Source organism: Mandrillus leucophaeus, unplaced genomic scaffold, assembly GCF_000951045.1.
Source record: "Mandrillus leucophaeus isolate KB7577 unplaced genomic scaffold, Mleu.le_1.0 Scaffold316, whole genome shotgun sequence".
NCBI lineage: Eukaryota > Metazoa > Chordata > Mammalia > Primates > Cercopithecidae > Mandrillus > Mandrillus leucophaeus.
The window spans coordinates 271360-290739 of record NW_012103321.1 but is presented as its reverse complement, the minus strand read 5'-3'; the positions used below and the strand labels follow the sequence as shown (position 1 = coordinate 290739).

Genomic DNA, 19380 nt, shown 5'->3' with positions numbered 1-19380 from the left:
AAAAAAAAAAAGTAGTACTGCTCTTCCTCATTTCAGAAGGGTGGGAAGGTCTTGCTGCTATTGCTCCGTATATCATTTTTCCTTTCTTCCTGGCTAAATGCCCATGCATTTAGAAGCATAATTTCAACTATGGTTATCCACTAAAATTATTTGGGTAGATTTAAAAAAAAAAAAAACTCCAGTATTACAGTTCTGCCATAGACCAGTGAAATCAGAAACTCTTGGAACTGAACCTAGGCACAGGTATTTTTAAAAGTCCTTCAGGTGACACCAACATGCCTCCGGGACTTAGAACCGATTTAGAAAAGGGATCTTTAGCCCCGCAAGGTGTTAAAAGAAAAATTTCAGTCACATTAAATTGAAGAGTTTAATTGAGCAATGAACGGTTCACAAATTGGGCAGCCTTTCAAGCCAGAGTAGGCTCAGAGATTCCAGGGCAGCCACATAGTGGAAGATTTATGGACAAAAAAAGGAAGTAACGTACAGAAAACTAAAGTGAGGTACAGAAACAGCTGGATTGGCTATAGTTTGATGTTTGTCTTATTTGGACACGGTCTGAATATTTGGCCACATTTGATTGGTCAAAATTTGGTGATTGGCACAAGCGTAGACTATAGTCTGTTTACACTCTCATTTAGGCTATAGTTAATGCTGTACAGAGAAACTTTAGGCCAAACTTAAAATATGTAAGGAGGCAGCTTTAAACTAAACTTCATTTAACAAAGGCTAATAACCCTGGTATGAAATCTAATCTCAAACTCAGCATTTAATCTGGCATGTACCAGGATTATTTTTCCTTTGTCCTGGTGTTCTTGCTCTGTTTTTGATGCCTTGTGTTCCTTAAATTATCTTCTGATTTATTCTAGTATAGACACCATGATATGATATGTTGTTAATAAATCAAAGAAAACCAAACACAAACTTTCGGAGATGGAAGTTGGGTCTTGGACTGGTAAGTGGTGGTTAAGTCAGGAAGTCTGGGCTGAGGTGCAGGGATAAGATTTTAAAATAAATAACACAAAGGAGAAGCCCCATCTTGGGGAGTGTGCACTCAGATTTGGGGAGAGAGGCCTCCAGCCTTGTAAAAACTGGTCTCTTGCATGTACTTTTGTTTCCTTACAATTTAATTTTCATATGAAAGCCTGCATGATCTTTTAAAAATGCAAATCACTCCACTGCTTAAAACATTGCAATAGCTTCTCCTTACCCAAACGATAATATCTAACTTCCATTTCATGGACAACTAGGGCCCCTGCTTACCTCTTTGTCCCCAACTCATACCCTTCCCTGTGTTTCTCACTCTGCTCCAAGTAACATGGGCTGTCGTCTGTCCTTAGTAACACACGCTCCCTTTTCACTCTGGCCACTGGCTCTTGTTCTCTCTGTTTGGCGTGCACTTTACGCAGACCACAGAGACCAGTGCTGAACTCCTGCCCCAAAGCAGCACCCCTCCCACCACCTCCATCTTTCTCTCACATCTTCTTGGTGGTTTTTCTTCAAGGTGCTGTCACATTCTGAAATTATCATGTTCATTTTCTTCCAGCTCTGGAAGGTGAGCTCTGCAGCCAGGACTTTGTCTGGCTTGCACACTCCTGCGCCTTGAGCATATGCACAGCATTCAGGGCCCACTGTTGGCCCAGAATGTCCCTTTAAGTAAATAAGAAAAAGCACCCCTCTTGACACACACCAAGCTGTAGACTGCATCCTACAAGCCCATAGTTCTGTGAATCTCTTTGAGAGATTTGGAACAATGTGTTTTCACAATTTTAAGACTGCTTTGAGGTGTGCAGGCAAATAGTGGACTGAATTTCAGTCCTTCCTTGTTCTGCACAATGGTAGGAGGTGGCCAAAGTATCTGAAATAAGGTAGGCATTCAGTAAAGATTTGTTTAGTAAATGAACTTCAGGGGGTTGGTTGTGGCCATGTTCATCGGTGGAGCACACTCTCCCTGGTCTGGATGTAGCAAAGAGACTCAGCAGTGAACCAGTGGTGTACTGGTAATTGGGTAACAACTGGATCTTCAGAAGAAACAACCATAGTAACCACGACAACAACCACCTTGATTTGTGGTTTTTGCCCATTTGCAGTGTTTGTGATATAAATAGTCCATTGAATACTACTAACATGATGTTAATTGATCACAAAATTCCTGAAACTTTAACAATTGTCTCTTAAGAGCTGGCACAAGCCAGTTACAACCAGTGAAACCCTACCCCAGTGTTGAACCCCTGGTATCTCAGATTCTGGGTCAGAGGAAATGACAAATGCTGCAACTCCTTGCAGCAGAGGCAGAGATTGTTTATATGCTGTCTGTTGGCATCTTATGGGTCTGAGGATCAGGAAACGTCTTATCTTCCAAGTGGAGGAGGGAGCTCCAACATGTTTTAGAAAACAGAGAGGGCCGGGCGCGGTGGCTCAAGCCTGTAATCCCAGCACTTTGGGAGGCCGAGACGGGCGGATCACAAGGTCAGGAGATCGAGACCATCCTGGCTAACACGGTGAAACCCCGTCTCTATTAAGAAATACAAAAAAAAAAAAAAACTAGCCGGGCGAGGCGGCGGGCGCCTGTAGTCCCAGCTACTCGGGAGGCTGAGGCCGGAGAATGGCGTGAACCCGGGAGGCGGAGCTTGCAGTGAGCTGAGATCCGGCCACTGCACTCCAGCCTGGGCAACAGAGCCAGACTCCGTCTCAAAAAAAAAAAAAAAGAAAACAGAGAGGAGGAAAACAAAATTAAGACTGATACCAGTAAGCTAATTCCTTGAGTCCCATTTTTGTCATCTACAAAATAAACAATTTGGACTGAATTCTCTCTATTTCCATTAAATAGGCTAGTATTCTCTATGCTGCATGAAGATTAAAGTGAGGATTGGGGAAAAGTAACAACTCTGTGGTTTCCATGTGCGAATGAGTTTGTGGTATGCATATAAGTATTATATTAATCTTTCTAAGCTAGTTAATAGTTAGTATGTGTCCTTTTTTTCCTAGTTGGAATAAAATGATTTAGGTTAAATTTGCCCTGAAACTAAATTGAGGCTTAAGAACTTTTCCAAATGCTAAGAACACTGTTTCAATTAATACCTGTCATACTTTTTCTTTCTACCCGAGCCTGTAGACTGATTCTCCTCTTCACTTCTCCACATATTCCATTTTACATCCTTTGTTTAATTTTGGACTTCAGGCAAAAGTTAAACACATGCTCAGCATCTCAGACAAACAGAAACCCAGAGTGTCAAGTTGGAGGATCATAAACCACTGTCATCAGAGGCTCAGTAACAGCTTTAAGAGTTATAATTTCTGATGTTGAGCTATCACTTTGCTGAGCAAATACTAGTGTTGAAATATGTTATTACTAGCCCTCTCCCCACTCCGACCACCAGAACAAACATCCAGCTTCCCAGAGAAATTCAAGGGTGCATGGATAAGACAGCAACCCTTTGCAGCAGCCTTTAGACAGGGGACACCAAGCTCTAATAGAGGCTGTCATCCTCACATGAGCCACTGAATCATGTTTATATATAACTTGCATATTAAAAAGCAACAACCAATGTCAATGGTGCTGATATAAAAATATCTTAATAGCCAGTAACTGACTAATGAATACTACTGTAATAACAGTTTAATTTGAAGAATTCTGACAGCTGGTTGCTTTGATGAGAGTGGTTTCCAAGGAGTCCTAGTCCCATGCTGAGCACATCTCTAGCCTGCTGATTTATAGCAGCAGTGCAGAACTGTTTAATGTCACCACCTCTCAGCTAAAGTAATAATAAACAGGAATGTTATGGTTTATTTTTCTGTATGAATTGTTCAGGCTCTGTGTGGTAAGTACCAACTCAATAGGAAATAATAGCTGCCATTCTCCTGGGAGTTGTAACTGGAGGTGAGCCTTTCTTCTTTTTATTCCCTTTATTATTTTATCAGCAAGGTTTATATATCAGAATGAATGTAGAAGTTCTTGGTTTTGTGGTGGATTTATTTTATTCTTTTACATAGCTCTTGCTCATCCCATTCTGCTTAGCAAATGTAATTACTCTGGTTAAGATGTAGCTTCCCTATTATTTCTGAACTTCCCAAGATAGTTTAAAGCAGACAGCTAGGGCATGAAATATATGGTTCTACAACTATCTTAATTATACTGCGTGACTCTGTGTTTGATATGAAATAGCAATGTCTGGGAAGTGAACTTAATCTCTACAGATTTAGGACGATTGCCAAAAAGATTCATTGATTTTTTTTTTCTTTTGCAGAGCGCAATCTTTTATTGTATAAATGTCAGAAGCTTCAAATTATTAGGAAATGTGTCAAGAAGCTCAAGGTATAATAACATTCTTTAGAGAGCTTGATTCTGAAGACAGTGCAATGAAATGTTCAAAAAGAAAACATGTCTTATGTTCTTAGAGAATAAAGCTCTGGGATTCATTTTAATTTGTCATTTTGAACAGGATGAGGCCTCCACTGGGTCCTTTGATGTGAAAACCCTGGGGATGATATACAGCTATTCCTCGGTCACCCCAGTATCTTTATAAGCTCCAGATTGCAGAGACATCAGCAGTCCTGGGAAAGATGATACTGACTTGGGATTTGAGGCTTCAGGGCTGAACTATGAAAAATCACTGGGATTTGTCCAGGTGATGTACTGAAAAGCGGGTCATGAAAAGAAGGAGACAATATTATGAGCTGTGTCACCCAGCTCAGAGAGAGCTTCTAGTTGTCCTAAAATCAAGGTGAAATCCTTAGCGTGAAGCAATATCTTACTTACCATTTTATTGTAGTAATAGATAACCTACTCAAACCTGCTTAAATAACAAAGAGAATATAGTGGTTCACCTCTCTGAAGAGTTCAGAAGTTGGGTGGGCTTCAGGCATGTGGGATTGATAGGTCAATGATATCATGAGAGTCTGAGCTCCGTTTCTCATTGTTATGCTCTACCCTGTGAGTCGGGTTTATTCCTGGCCTAGCTCCTCTGGCCTCATAGTCCTACTCTCAACCCCATCCTTTGTCTAAACACCTCAAGGAAAAGTCTGAAGGTAATGCAGATTTGAGTGTCTCTTTTGTCAGAGAGCCCTAAGTCTCTGATTAGCTTAGCCTCATTCACCCTCTCCAGTCATGGAGCCTGATGGATGCCCACATGGAAATCAGGGCTGTTAGGAAGAGGACAAGGGATGGTGGTGAGGCAGCCAAAGCAGAGTGTTCAGAGATGGGCATGCTCTTCTTTCTGGAAAAATAATTGTTGCCTCAAAGACCAGAAGGCACAGATTCTATTGCATACCTCTGCACGTCACTGTATTAATGTATTTAAACTTGGCTGAACTCTCAGTAATCAGTCTCTACTGGTTATTCAGTTTATCTTTCCAGGCTTCATAGTATCAGTTCATCTGAACTTTCCAGATCAGACTTCTGCTGTTGCTCAGCTGTAATCCTACTGATATGGTTTGGATGTGTATCCCCACCCAAATCTCATGTTCCATTGTAATCCCCAATGTTGGAGATGGGGCCTGGTGGGAGGTGGTTGGATCACAGGGGCAGGTTTCTCATGAATGGTTTAGCATCATCCTCTTGGTACTATCATCCCAAAAGTGAGTGAGTTCTCATGAGATCTGGTTGTTGAAATGTGTATAGGTCCGACCCCCTTCCTGCTCTAGCCATGTGATGTGCCTGCTTCCCCTTCACCTTCTACCCTTATTGTCATTTCCTGAGGCCTCCCCAGAAGCTGAGCAGATGCCAGCACCATGCTTCCTGTACAAACTGCAGAACCAAGAGCCAATTAAACCTCCTTTCTTTATAAATTACCCAGTCTTCGGTATTTCTTTATAGCAGTGCAGGAATGGCCTAACACACCTACATTCTAACTGGGCTATTCTTATCCTATCTCCATGCCTTTGTTCTTACTCACCTTCCCCCATTCTTATTTATTTTCTCTGACTAATCACATCTGACTCAGCCCTGAAGGTTTATTGGAGGGGGCATATTATAGTAATTTAGAGTGTAGGTGCTGGAATAAGACTGCGTAGGTTCTGATTCAGCTCTATTGCTATGGAAATTTGCAAGTTACTAAGCCACATTCTGCTATAATTTCCTTGAATTTAAAATGAGAATATAATGGTACCTAAGTGAAGTGTTGTTGTGAGCATTAAATGAGTTAATATGTATAAAAGAGTTAGGCCAGTGCCTGGCACTTGGCAAGCAGTCAATAAACATTAGCTATTATTTTAATGCACCATGAAATCATTTCCTGACTAGCCCGTATCTTTCCTTCCTTTAAACTACTGTACTGTTTTGGTCTGAACTCCTCATTGCACACTTGAACACTCGTTGATTTGTATGGCCAGATAACTATATGGATAGGAGACTCCTATTAAATACTTCTTGTTTCTCTGCACAGAACATAGTTAAATGCCATAAATCTATATTGTAGATATCTAACAACTGTGCATTGAATAAATGGAATATGGCTAAGAATACTCCTATGCATGTTCAAAAAGGATCACAGCTGGCCAAAAGTACCATGTAAGAAAATCCACTGGAAATTAATCTCTTCAACCAAATATTGCTTTGTGTGCAATTAAAATAGTATGTCTTCAGAGCTAGTAAAATGTTGACCCATTATATAATCCAGGTTTAAAATCTTCATTCTTTAGTCAGACTAAATTTTCTGAGAACTATGTTGGTTCCTCCCCTTCATCATATTCCCAGGCAGTTTACTAGGTGCAGGGAATATGGTAGTGAATAATACAATCTCAGACCTAACAGAGAAAGTGAACATTAACTATTACAGGTGTGAAGAAATATAAAGGAAATGCACAGAACCTATGTACTGAACAGGCAAGGAGTTTATCATTGTGGGAAACAGTGTATGCTCCCTTCATTCCCTTGGCATATAGATGGATATGTGCATTATTTTTGCACAGACAGAGCTGTTATATATACCCTATATATAGATAGTAATAGCTTATATCTGTAGAATGCTGTACACTTTCTATATTACTTCCTTATTTCTCATTTGTTATTCTCCATTATGTTGTCAAGAAGTAAAGATATTGTTCTGGCCCAATGAAAAGTTGAGAGGACTGAAGTGCAGAGGGGTTCAATGCTATTTTCAAGATCAGAGATGGGGAGAGGGTTGGAGCTGTGGGTGGACTCTAGACTGCTGACTTAATGCTCAGTCATCTCTCCATTGTACTCCCCTTTGTGTCCTTCCCCCATCTCTTCCACTATCAGCTGCCAATTATGTATGTTTGGTGAGGAAAAAGTGGTGAATAGAGCAAGTGTGACAAATAATAATACCTTTTGGAATTATCTAATTGGACATAAAAAGGGAGCAGGCTTAGAACTCTGTAGCTGGATTCTTTAGTACAGAGGACATCATTGCAATTTCCTTACTTTGTTTTGGGAGTTGAAAAACATTGCCTAAAATTTATAAAATTTTGTTCATTGAAGTTCCAAGAGCAGGAAGGACATTTATTGTCATAACATCAGTTTGTTACAAATGATATTCACCTACCTAGATTTCTCTTATGTCTTTTACATGCTAATCCCTATTCATCCTTAGAGGCAGTTTAGCTGTGACCTCCTTCAGGAATCATTCCTGATAATTTTTAAAGTCCCCTTTCTCCTCTGCTGAGTGATATGCTCCACTGCTGAGCTCACACATCACCTTGGCTTACTTCTCTGTCATCCACCTTTGTATCATTAATGTCTAGTACAGTACCTGGCACAGAGTAGTTCCTTGAATAGATAATGAATAGATGATGTTCTATCTGCAAAACTCTGAAAGATGCACAGTTTGGCATTTCACTAGATCCTGAGACACATCATCTTTTGTCTCAGCTCCCCAAGACTGGCTAATAACACCTTCTCGAAAAAATATGTGAATTAGCAAGGGAAAACTGAATGCGTCTTGCCAGAGTGGTAGCACACTTCCAGTACTTCCATCTCGCCACATCTTTCAGAAAACAACACATGATTCTATTGCTGTCACCAGAGTACAAACTGCTGCTTAGTAGGGGGTTCACATAAATGATGAAGCAATACAATTCAAAAGTCGTAAGTATAATGGCTCATTACAATCAGCTGTGAACTAAAACAGGACCAAAACTTGCTGCACTAAGTTTTGCGATCAAATTCTAGAAGTTTTTCCAAAGAGATGTGGGGGAAATGGGGACAGGGAAAGACAAAAGGGGAGTAGAGAAAGATGAGAGGAGGCAAGGGAGCAAAGTAAGGGGGAAGGGACAGAAAGAGCAGAGAAAGAGAGACAGAATGAGACAGTGCCATTCAAATAACTTTGAAAAGTTTAGCTTCCAAGCTGTATTCTTGGACTCCAGGAGAAAAATTAATTCCAAGGAAATTCTTCAAAATTTGAGTGTACGTAACACTTTTATCTATAGAAAATTAATAGCTGCCTTACCCATGGACTAAAACTGGAAGTCAAGGAATAAGAATAGTTTGAGATTATACACAGGCCTACAAAAAGAGATGGGAAGTCAGGATATGTGGGTTTCAGGTATGACTTCATGGCTCCAGTACTCTTTCTTTGTAATTAGAAAAAAGAATTTTGGGTTTTGGTCTAGGTACCTCAAAGGCCTTTTCTAGTTTTAAAATGTCATGTTAGAGAAAAAAATATTTTTATATGAGTATAAAATTTACAAAAAAATATAGCATGGACAAAGAGAATTCAGATTATGATAAAACAGAGAAAACCGAAGTCCCTAATATACCAAATATTACAGAAAAGAAAGACTCTTTACTCCAGATGGCTAATTAAATAGAAGATTTGTGTGAATGCACATGAAAATGACAAGCATAGACATAAACTTGGTGTGAAATAAATCAGAACAATCGTGCATTTTTTTTTTTTTACAGTGTAGAAACTTGTATTTAGAAACTAGGAAACAAGAAAAGTAAAGGACAGAATAAGATAAAGGAGCACATGTAACCCTTATATACTCAAGGTTCATGACATTAGTGAAAATGACAGATAAAAAGAACTTTTTTTTTCCTTCTTGGATCCATTAAAAGGTATTTGTAGAGACTGAATACTATTTCAGCTAATGTGTATAGAAGCTCTGGCTTTTCCTACTAAAAACAACACTTTTTTTTTCACAGTCTGACTTTTAACAATCAGAGATTAAATGGAGCATGTGTTGAGACTCTCCATCTTTGGCATTCCAACTGTTTTTACATAAAAATGAAAAATAAAAAACACAAAATGCAAAAAACACTCTATCACATAAATAACACATTAGTTGCTATTTCTTCTGCTTGATGAGACTTTTTCTTGATTCAGTCAGCCCTATGTCTCTGGCACAGAAAATTTGGGGGAAAGGGGATGAAAGGATAGCAAACATGAAATCAATTCTTGTTCTCATTAAGCGAATCCTTTCACATTAAGTGAAAGAAAAAGATAACAGATTAGTAATCCACCACCAAAGTGCCTGGATGGTAATGGACAGAAAAAAATTGAAATGGCATAAATTGATATGATTATCAGTAGATTTGCATCCAATTTCTGAGCTCTTGATGAGTGTGTAGCTAACTTAGTATCAAGAAGTGATGGCAAAGCAACTGCACATATTTACATCAACAACAAACCAGCACAAACTGAGGGCACAGATTCGAGTTGCTGCTAAAATTGCTCCATCCTTGACTTGCAGGGCAGAGTTGCAGCTATGGAACAGCCAAGGAGGCTTTAAGGTCAGAGACAACATTGCAGAAACATTTTATATCCTATAACACAATATGGAAAGATCCTGTATTCAGCAACAGATAAATCTAGATCAAAAGAAACATTTAGAATGAGCAGTATATGTTGACTTCAACTCACAATGAACAATGTCTTGAGAGAGTTGTCATTCTTGTCACAAACTTTGCAAATATGTGACTCTGCTATCCGTCATCCCAAAGCCCACATACTGGCCTTCATTTTCTAAAAGCAATGAAAATTGCAGATGCCAACAACCTGCAGGAAACTAAATAGCAACTTAGTGATGAGATGTTTGAAGGAATCATGTTGAGACAAACCAGACTCTAGATAAATCAGCCTAAGTATTTTTTACTTATTGTTGAGGATCCCCATGACCACAGTTTTTGACATAGAAAGAACCTGTTAGAATTCTGGATGATTGTTTCCAAAGAGTAACTAAAAAGTTGTTGTTCGTTTCTTCCCCCCAGAAAGTCAGACACCACTTTTAGCTAAAAACCAAACAACAACCATATTAGTAACCATTAGGGGATTTCTAGAACTAAGAATGTTTTCATTTCTTTTGGTTTCTAATTTTAAAAAATAAGATCATCAGTTAGTAGGGTGTACTTTAAAATAAAAAGTAAAAATCGAAGGACATGTTTGTGTTGTGTAGAAAAATGACTTCCTGGAATTTTATTTAGCTCAGTAGGGTTCACAATGAAGACGTGCATGATAAGAAACTCAGTGTTCCTCAGATGAATATTGACACTTGAATGCTGTTTTGTGATGTCTTCATATATTTAAATATATAAAATGGCACATTAGCAGACTAAGATTTCTTGACAAAATCACCATTAGATTATAGATATCTTTCTTTCAAGGTTGACCCTTCTCTCCCATTTAAAAAAAATTGATTGTGAAAAATTTCAAACATGCCACAAAGTTAAAATAGTATTGTAGTGAACATCTGTATACTCATCACCTAGATTCTACCATTAACATTTTACTATATTGCTTTATTCTCTATTCATGTCTGTCCATCTCCCTAGATATCGATCAATCCATCTTATTTCTTGATGCATTTCAAAGTACATTGCAGACTTCAGTACATTTTCCCCAATTCTTCATTAGGGGTATTACCTAGAATTCAACATTTCTTTATAGTTTTATTCTTATGATTAACATTGATAATCAATAAAAGACACACATCTTAAATGTGAATTCTGTGTTTTGAAAAATGCATGCATCAATGTTACCAGAACTATCACAATATTAAATATTACCATCACTCCAGAAAGTTCCCTACAGTCCTTCCCAGTCAGTACCCACTTTCTGCCCCTCAGAAGCAACCATTGTTGTTCTTATTTTTGTTCCCACCACAGATTAGTTTTATTTAGCACATCTTTTGAATGGAATTATACATTTTACCTTAGCTCTGCCTAGTGCCCAAGCCAACCCACATTCTGAATCTTATCTGAGTTTACGTAGAAAGCATGCAATTCATTAATTCTAATTCTACTCTTGCTGTATTCTACTATATGCTAATTCTACTAATTCTACTATAACTCTTCTTTCAATTGGCATGATGTTTGCTGTATCAGTAGTTTGATATTTTTTATTGCAGAGGGATATTCTGTTATGATTATACCAAAATTTGTTTATTCATGCTACTTATGAACACCAGTGCTGCTTCCAATTTTTGACTATTATGGATAATGTTGCTGTGGACATTTCTATATAGATCTTTAGATCCTGCATCTTATCTTCAGGTTCCCAGTCTCTCCCCACAAAACTGAGAGTCCATTGGGTTTATGTAGACAACTGTGTATTTCAGACTACCAGATAAGTTTCCATTTCAGGCCCTGCTTGGGCTTGATAAATTCAGTGTAGCACTCTTTTTCTTTTTTTTCATTGAGCATTTGAGCACAGATGGAAAGAATAAAAAAAAGAGGAAGTAATGACCTTAGGCATATTCTTGAAGTGTGAATGCCCTGTTTTTGTCAAATAACTTTTATATGAAATGTAAGTTTGCAATTCTAGAAGGAAAAAAAATAAGAGAATTGTTGTATAATCTCTGTACTTCTTCCATAAAGATTGACTGTGACTTAAAATAGCCTGGAGTTATTAATGCTGTAAATCTTTCTGAAAGAGATTTCAGTGCTTGTTCTTCTTGCTTTCAAAAAAAAGAAAAAAAAGTATAGCTCTCATATAAGTGATACAATTTCAAACTTTATCAAGATTAGTCTGTTTCTAATGCCCAGGGCTAAAATAAATTGTGAAATTCTTAAATATTTATTTAAATAACTAAAAGCGTTGTAACAAAGTTTGCTAGTTTAGATAGACCATTTCAATGGGCCACCTGAATATTTGAAGCTTTGACTTCTACAAGACTATATAAGGATGATGACTATATTATTGAATCAAATTCTTCAAAGAATTAGAAACAACTATTTGTGTGTAATTATAAGTTGCAAAGGGGTAGTTGGGTAGGAGTAAACAGAAGGGTTTCTCCTAATTTATGCAGTTTTATGCCAAAGGTTATTATAATGTCATCTAAATTCTTTTTTTTCTAGAAACCTATGACTATATGAAAATACAATTGAAAATCCTGCATAAATGTCATAGAATGAGTCTTTTTAAATATGGAATAGTTTTTAAATTATAAAATGTCTAGAGAGAGTACATATTTATTCCATGTATTTAAAGCATAAATGTAGTTATCTTTCTATTTTGTCTGTATCAATTCACCTACAATATTTCACTTCTAAGACTTCTGTTTTTCAGGAAGAAAAGTGGACACTATGAGGTTTTGCAAGCAAAAAGGGATTAAGTTGTTTCATTAGATTGGTATCAAGAAAGTGAAGTGCATGCACAATGCATGAGATCTATAGAATGATACAAATTATTACTAATCTTACTGAAATGAATATTATATCAGCATTTGAAGTGATAGTAATAGCAGATCCTTTAAAATTTTTGTTTTTATTTATTTTTTTGATAGATGAGAACAGAAAACAGGGTATGGGTCAGGTGAGCCATCTGGCACTAATTTTAACCACCATGGAGGAACCTATAAGCCCTGTACTAATATTCCATTCTCTTCACTAATAGTGATAATCAGAACATCTGGTTAGGGTTTCCCCTTACTAGGGTCTCCTGCAAAGATTGTATTAGGTAGAGAAGTTCTTGTTGAGCTGTGTTGACTATCAACAACAGCTTCCTCCACCCTGTCTCTGTCTAACTCTAGCCAGGCATATTACCTTACCCCTGCCTACAGCCCAAACCAACCCACATTCTGAATCTCATCTGAGCTTACACAGAAAGCATGCAGTTCATTAATTCTAAGAGCCAAACACAGTTTCGACTAATTTTGTACCTGTTCCTAAACTTTTTGCCTAAACTCTGATTTCTTGTTTTCTAGACTCTATCCTGGGTTTCTGCTACCATGTTGTTCAGAATCTACTTGCGTAGCTGACCCTTGGTTCTTCACCCTCCTCAATATTTCTTCTCTCTGTTCTCAGACCTTCTAGATTTAGCTTTTGCTTCTCTAGAGACCCTTGATTGCTTCTTTTTCTCTACACCTCTTAACTTGCCTGGAGTGCATCCAAGAGTTTAAAATAGATGATAGATAGATGGATAGATAGCTAGGTAGGTAGAAAGATAGATAGATAGATAGATAGATAGATAGATAGATAGATAGATAGATAGATAGATAGATAGATATCTCCCCTTTGGTCAATCCAAATTATAAGTCTAATTAAGTATAGCAGAATTCTCAGAGCAGAATTATGAGGTATGTGGATTCTACTTTGGTCTTACCGTAATTAGCATTCTGATCTGGGATTTCTGTTAATCTATACAATGGAAAAGCCATATAGCCAATTTTGTTTCCAATTATGGCATTCTATAATAGTATATACATCTTTATGGTAATAATAGTTATAACCCACTATGTGCTAATAAGTAGGTTCAAATATATTCAAAGTTGTCCAGTTACAATAACTATCCCCAAATAAGTAAGAGTATCTAGTCAATAGACATTTGCAGTAATCTTAACTTGGCTGCACATAAGAAATATATGGGAAACTTTTACAGAATGTATTGCCTGGGTTCCATTCAAACCAATTAAATTTAGACCCTGGAAGCAGGGCATATATATTTTGTAAAATCTCCCACATATGATTCTAATGTACAGCAAAGATTGTGAACTACTGCAATAGTCAACATGAGTCAGCTTATTGGACACAGATATTTTTTAAATGACCATTTAAGGAGGAAATCAGACCATATTTCCTGGAACAATATGGAATATTAATAAATGCATGAATTCATGAAGTAAAATGGCCTGTCAGTGCAGACAAAGCTTACCTTTTAGAAAATATAAATATAATGATTTTTGACCCTAAACTTTATTTGACTCTTAAATACATATTGGTTGATCTAAAAGATAATAACTTATCAATCTTTGAAATATGATAGAGATGCTAGTCTTTGGAAAATTGTTCCAGTTCTCCTAATAACTTAGTTATATACATTATTTTTAGTCAATAAGTCAGTAGGGGTGTGAATGTGGTACAATATCACAGACCTGCAAATAGCATTGATCAGGAAAATCACCTGGATTTACTTGATTGATAATGAATTGATCTCATTACCTTTCCACACTCTTGCTCTTAATAATAAAATTTCACACATATTCACACAAGTATAAAATAGTAAGAGCAGAGGACAAAGCCCATGAGTAAGATAAAATGGGTAACAGAAGTAATCACTGTGTATTACTACTGCAAAAATCAATAAAGCAAATATGTTATTCTTTTTAAGTGTCATATTACAATAATGTTTTTCCGAAGACTGTTGTCTGCATCCAGTTTAAAAAGGCATCTGCTTGTGTTTGCTTAAAACAAAAGGGTGGTTGACTTAATGAATTATTTACAGGCATGCAATATGGCAACAGTGTCATTATGAACTCTCTTCTAAGATCTCCTCTGGCTACTCCTGGCAGGGTGTCAATTTGCTTGTTTTTATGGTAGGTGCACGAAATTGTAAAGCTATTCAGAGAAATGAGATTTTACCATTGGACTTACTAATGCACACAAACCCAGTAAGAAAGCCCCGGTGACAAGAATGGCAAAACATTTATTTGGCATTAACAATGTGTAATGTGGAGTTCTAGTAAAGAAAGAACCATTAGAATTACATAAAGCTGGAAGCAGTGTTGAAAACAGGCCTAAAAGAAATCAGGACAGCCCTATAAGAGGAGCTGAAGAGGAAAAAAAAGTACACTCTGTGGCCTCTTTCTTCCTCCTGCTGTATACACTACCTATCAGTATCTACTTGATAAGGAGTCATTGGGAGTATTTATGTATTTGCACCCAGTCATGAAGTACAAGAAATTAAATGAACTTTGCTGTTTATAAAAAAATGAAACAAAGTGCTTACGAAGATAAGTCATAAATACAGAGTAATTTGACGGATTTAAAATCTAATTATTTTATTTGGCATCATCCTACCAATCCCAAATTTTCTAAAACCGCCCTCTATTAAGCCAGTGTATCTAGAGTCTAAACAGATGATGTGTGAAGGCAAGTGGCTGTTAGTCGGAAGCATGTCAGAATCCAATGGAGGCCAAATAAACCAAAATCCCATAGAGATTTTAAACTACTTTCACATAAAAACCACATGTAATCTGGCACAATTTCTTTAATCACTGATCAATGATATTGCCTGACAGCGTAATGTGATTGAACTAAATTTTCATTTTTATAAAAAAATGAAGAGAAGATGTTTGTAAACGAAAACCAGATACTGTTGGTAATTTCTTCTGCATGATCCTACAATGCCAGTCCTAGAATAGAGGGAAGGAGCTCTGAAGAGAGTGAGTAGGAGTTGTAGCTCTGTATTCATTCTTCCGAAACTATTTGGTGATCATCTCTGCTAGACCTGGGAAATGCAGTGGTGAAAGATGTCTGTGTTTTCCTTGTTCAAGAACATTACAATATGATGGGGAATTTTTATGAATGTTTGATGGGCTTTCTGTGTTAGAGGTTCCCGTAGAGAACCAGTATTTTTAGGTTAAAATGTTTATTATACTCTGAGGGTCATAATAGTTTAAAGCTATCATTTCATATTTGAATGAAAGACACCAAAAGATTATAGTAGATTTTTTTATTAACTCTTTCAAAGACAACTCTTAAATGCTAACAAGAAGTGAACAAAGTGTAAAAGAGTATAATTTACGCTTAATGCTTGAGCTACATACCCTCTCTTGATGGTCTGAATCACAGTGGTATGATTTTATTGTGAAAATCGTAGCCAAGGAAAAGGAACCTCTGGTGAATTCGCAGGGCCAGCATATAAATGCAAATTGTGGCTGCAGCATTTTGCATTTTGAAGCTGGAAGAATATCAGGAAAATCATCCCCTTTCCCACAAGGAGTAATGCCGTCTCTGACTGACATGCCTTTGAGATTCTGATCAAAGAAAGTAAGAAACTAGCAACCATCAGACCATTGGGTAGGATTGATTAATTTTCTCTGGCTCTAGTCACAGATCAAATTCACCAGAATATTGCCAAAATAGATTTGCCCTTTGTTAGTCCTAGATAAAAATTTAACACTGGGGTTGCCAAATATAGTGGACTTATCTTTTTATGGTTCCTTTAGTCATGTTACTTTTATACTCTGAGAGCAGCAGGGTAGAAAGGGCTAAGAGGATGGGCTCTGACTTCCCTAAGTCCGGGATGTGAGTCTTGACCCTTGCCGTGTATGAACTATACAGCTTTGGACAAGCCATTTAATATTTCTGAGCTCCTGTGTTTTCATTAGGAAATTTGGAAAATAGCAATTGCTATTATAATCATACCTAAATAATAGATTGATATTAAGGTTAACTAAGATAATTAATGTAACAGCTCTCAGTCTAAAAAGTATAATACAAGTTCACATATATTAGACTTTTATTTTTATTTTAAATGTTTTAGTTTCCCTACCAATATCCAACCCCTGGCAATCCTTTAATACTGAGTCACCATAGCAATTTGTAAATAAGCCATATGAGACCCCAGGTCTACCAGTTGCGTGCCTGGGAACCATCACACAAGAGAAAGGCAGAAGAATGGCATTTGAAAATTAAATCGGAAATTTTCATGTGCTGACTATAAACTCTAACTTCTATGAAGAACTCAAGGATTTATCCTTCCTACTTGCATTCATTCCACCCCCAACCAGTGAGAACTCTGATATGTGCATCAAGGGCAAGGGCAACAGGGCCACCCCACTGCCGGGCACCTCGTGAAGAAAGAGTTCGAGGGCTCTGCCTGCTGGAAGAGTACTCTTTAGACTAGTTTCCTTCAGGATTTATTTTCTCTTTGGAATATGTGCATTTTCTTCTTCAAATTTCTTCATGTTAGTTTGTCCCTCTTCCTTCTCTCCCAAGCTACAAGTAAGGGACTTGACATTGTATCTTGTTTGGAAAGATTTCTGAAATGGGAAAGCTTCACAACTCAGATGGGATCCATGGGAAAGAAACAAGGGGGAAGGACTTTTCCTTGCATAGGATTTTCACTTTACTGTGTGGTTATGGCTCAAGGACAAAAACCAAGGAAGAGAGGCCAATGGGATCTGTCTTCCTTTAGCCAGCAAGGGAGGAGACCACAAAGGGTCCAGAGACTCTAGAATTAATTAAGGTTTCACTCACTGAGAGGATCTCTCCCACAGTAGCTTTTCCTCAAAAATATCTGGGTGTGGTTTTCAGTGATAAAGGATTCCAGGATTCTAATTCTTTTAATATACTCTGGAGTATGAGAGAACAGAATTGATGTTTATCAACATTTTAAGTAAGAAATGCCATTTAATTAAACACTTTTTGGAAAATCAAATTTGACTGATATCTTGCTCATTTAACTTCACTGTTTCTACTGGCTTGACAAAGCAATGCTATTAATAATAGCTGTCATATAAGGCCTATAATCAAAAAAAACAAGAAGTGAGGACTCAACTACACATTTTTTCTTACACGCTTATAGTTAATCTCAATTTCACATTTATCTTATATTTTTAAAAGAAATAAATTTCAAAACAACCTATTCAAAATATTTTATAAACTATTGTAATGCTTTTTATTTATATAGGTTATACATTATTATTTTTAAAGTATTTTAAAGTATAAAGTAAAAGCAAATATATTATTGTATACAATTAAAACAATAATTCCAAGTTATTAGTATTTCAATGTAACAGATAAATGAGCTGATACTCGGAGAAGTTTAGCGTGTGTAAGTTCTCAAAGTTAATAAGTGATAGAATTGGGAAATGAACCCAGGTGCTTTGAGACAAAGTTTTCAATATTTTTTGATTACACTGCAGTTGACTTTTTGTTATAGGATCAAGGTAGTGAGGAATATTGTATCCCAAAATAAAAAAATAAGTTTCTATCAACTAATTTTTAGCAGTAGAATGCAGTCCTCATGTGAAGTATCATGCACGAAATGAATAAAATTGTGTGGGCGAGCATCGACTTGATCCCCTCATCTTGAAGAGATCCCCTCATCTCATCTTCACTCTGAGAAACTTCGACTAAATCCAAAGGGCTTCCTAGAATGTGGTTTGAAGACATTTAGTGTCTAGCTCTATCTCGTCACCTTTGGGCATACTCATGTGTGGGCAGGACCTATATAGTTTGTGAGGTCCACTGTGAAGTGGAAATGTGGGTCCCCATGTTCGAAATTATTAAGAATTTCAAGATGATGACAACAGAACCAGGCACGGGTCCTTGTGAATGCAGGGCTCTGTGTAATTGGATAGGTCACATGCCTGTGAAGCTGGCCCTGTGTGTGGACCAGGATTTAGCTTCAAACCCCTTTGCTAAATAGTCTCTAGACCAGGATCTTCATCTTTTCTCAGTGATCCTTGCCTGTCTCTAATTCATTCTCCTATTCATATGTATATTGGGGAAAAGTTATTGAAAAAGTTTATATGATATTGTGATAGAGGGGGCAGAAAGGAGAGTTATGTGTTCATATGCATGTCTTCTGAGTTTTCTTCTCTGGGGGTCATTTTGGAGAAGAGGAGTAACTTTAAATACCTTGAAAGGACTGTGGCAGGTAGTCATTTTTTCCCTTTATTTGCATTTGTGACTCTGGGAGGAGACTTTCTTATTTCATTCAAGGATAGATCACATCAACCCGGTGCTGCACCAAGTCCAGGCAGGGGGTAATCCTTAACATTTGGTTTTCTCCTGCTTCTCCTGGTTTCTAAGTTGTGTAGACAGACCATGTAGTAGCAGAGAGAGGGAGAGTTTGATTGAAGTAGGGGCTAGAGGGATTGCTAGTGTGGGTAAGAAGACTCTCTGGCAAGGGCAACTGAGGGAATAACCAAGATAGGGCTGAATAGAACTCATAGCCATGCCTTACAGAAGTCTGTGGAAAAAGCACAAACCCAAATGAGATCAAAACCACCAGAGAGTGCTAATAGGCCCCGACTGAACTAAGTCAAGGAGGTAAGTTACCCCAGCCACAGAATTCAACTGTGAACACCTTCAGGACCAGCAGTACATGGATGCACGAGTGACACATTGCTTGGGGACAAGGGCTCTGCTTCTTTCCCACTCCTGGAAGCTCTCAGAGGCCATACCTGTCAGCCAAGGCGGCGGTGGGAATAACCTCTGAGCAAAACATGCTTATTCCAAAGACTATGTGCGAATGG

The 19380-nt window shown here is 37.5% G+C and overlaps 1 long non-coding RNA gene across 1 annotated transcript in view; it reads left to right on the top strand.

The window, feature by feature from the left end:
- The window catches only part of LOC105545020, a 345853-nt gene that overhangs the window by 247743 nt on the left and 78730 nt on the right, over positions 1-19380 (top strand). The gene's annotated exons all lie outside the window — the stretch shown is intronic.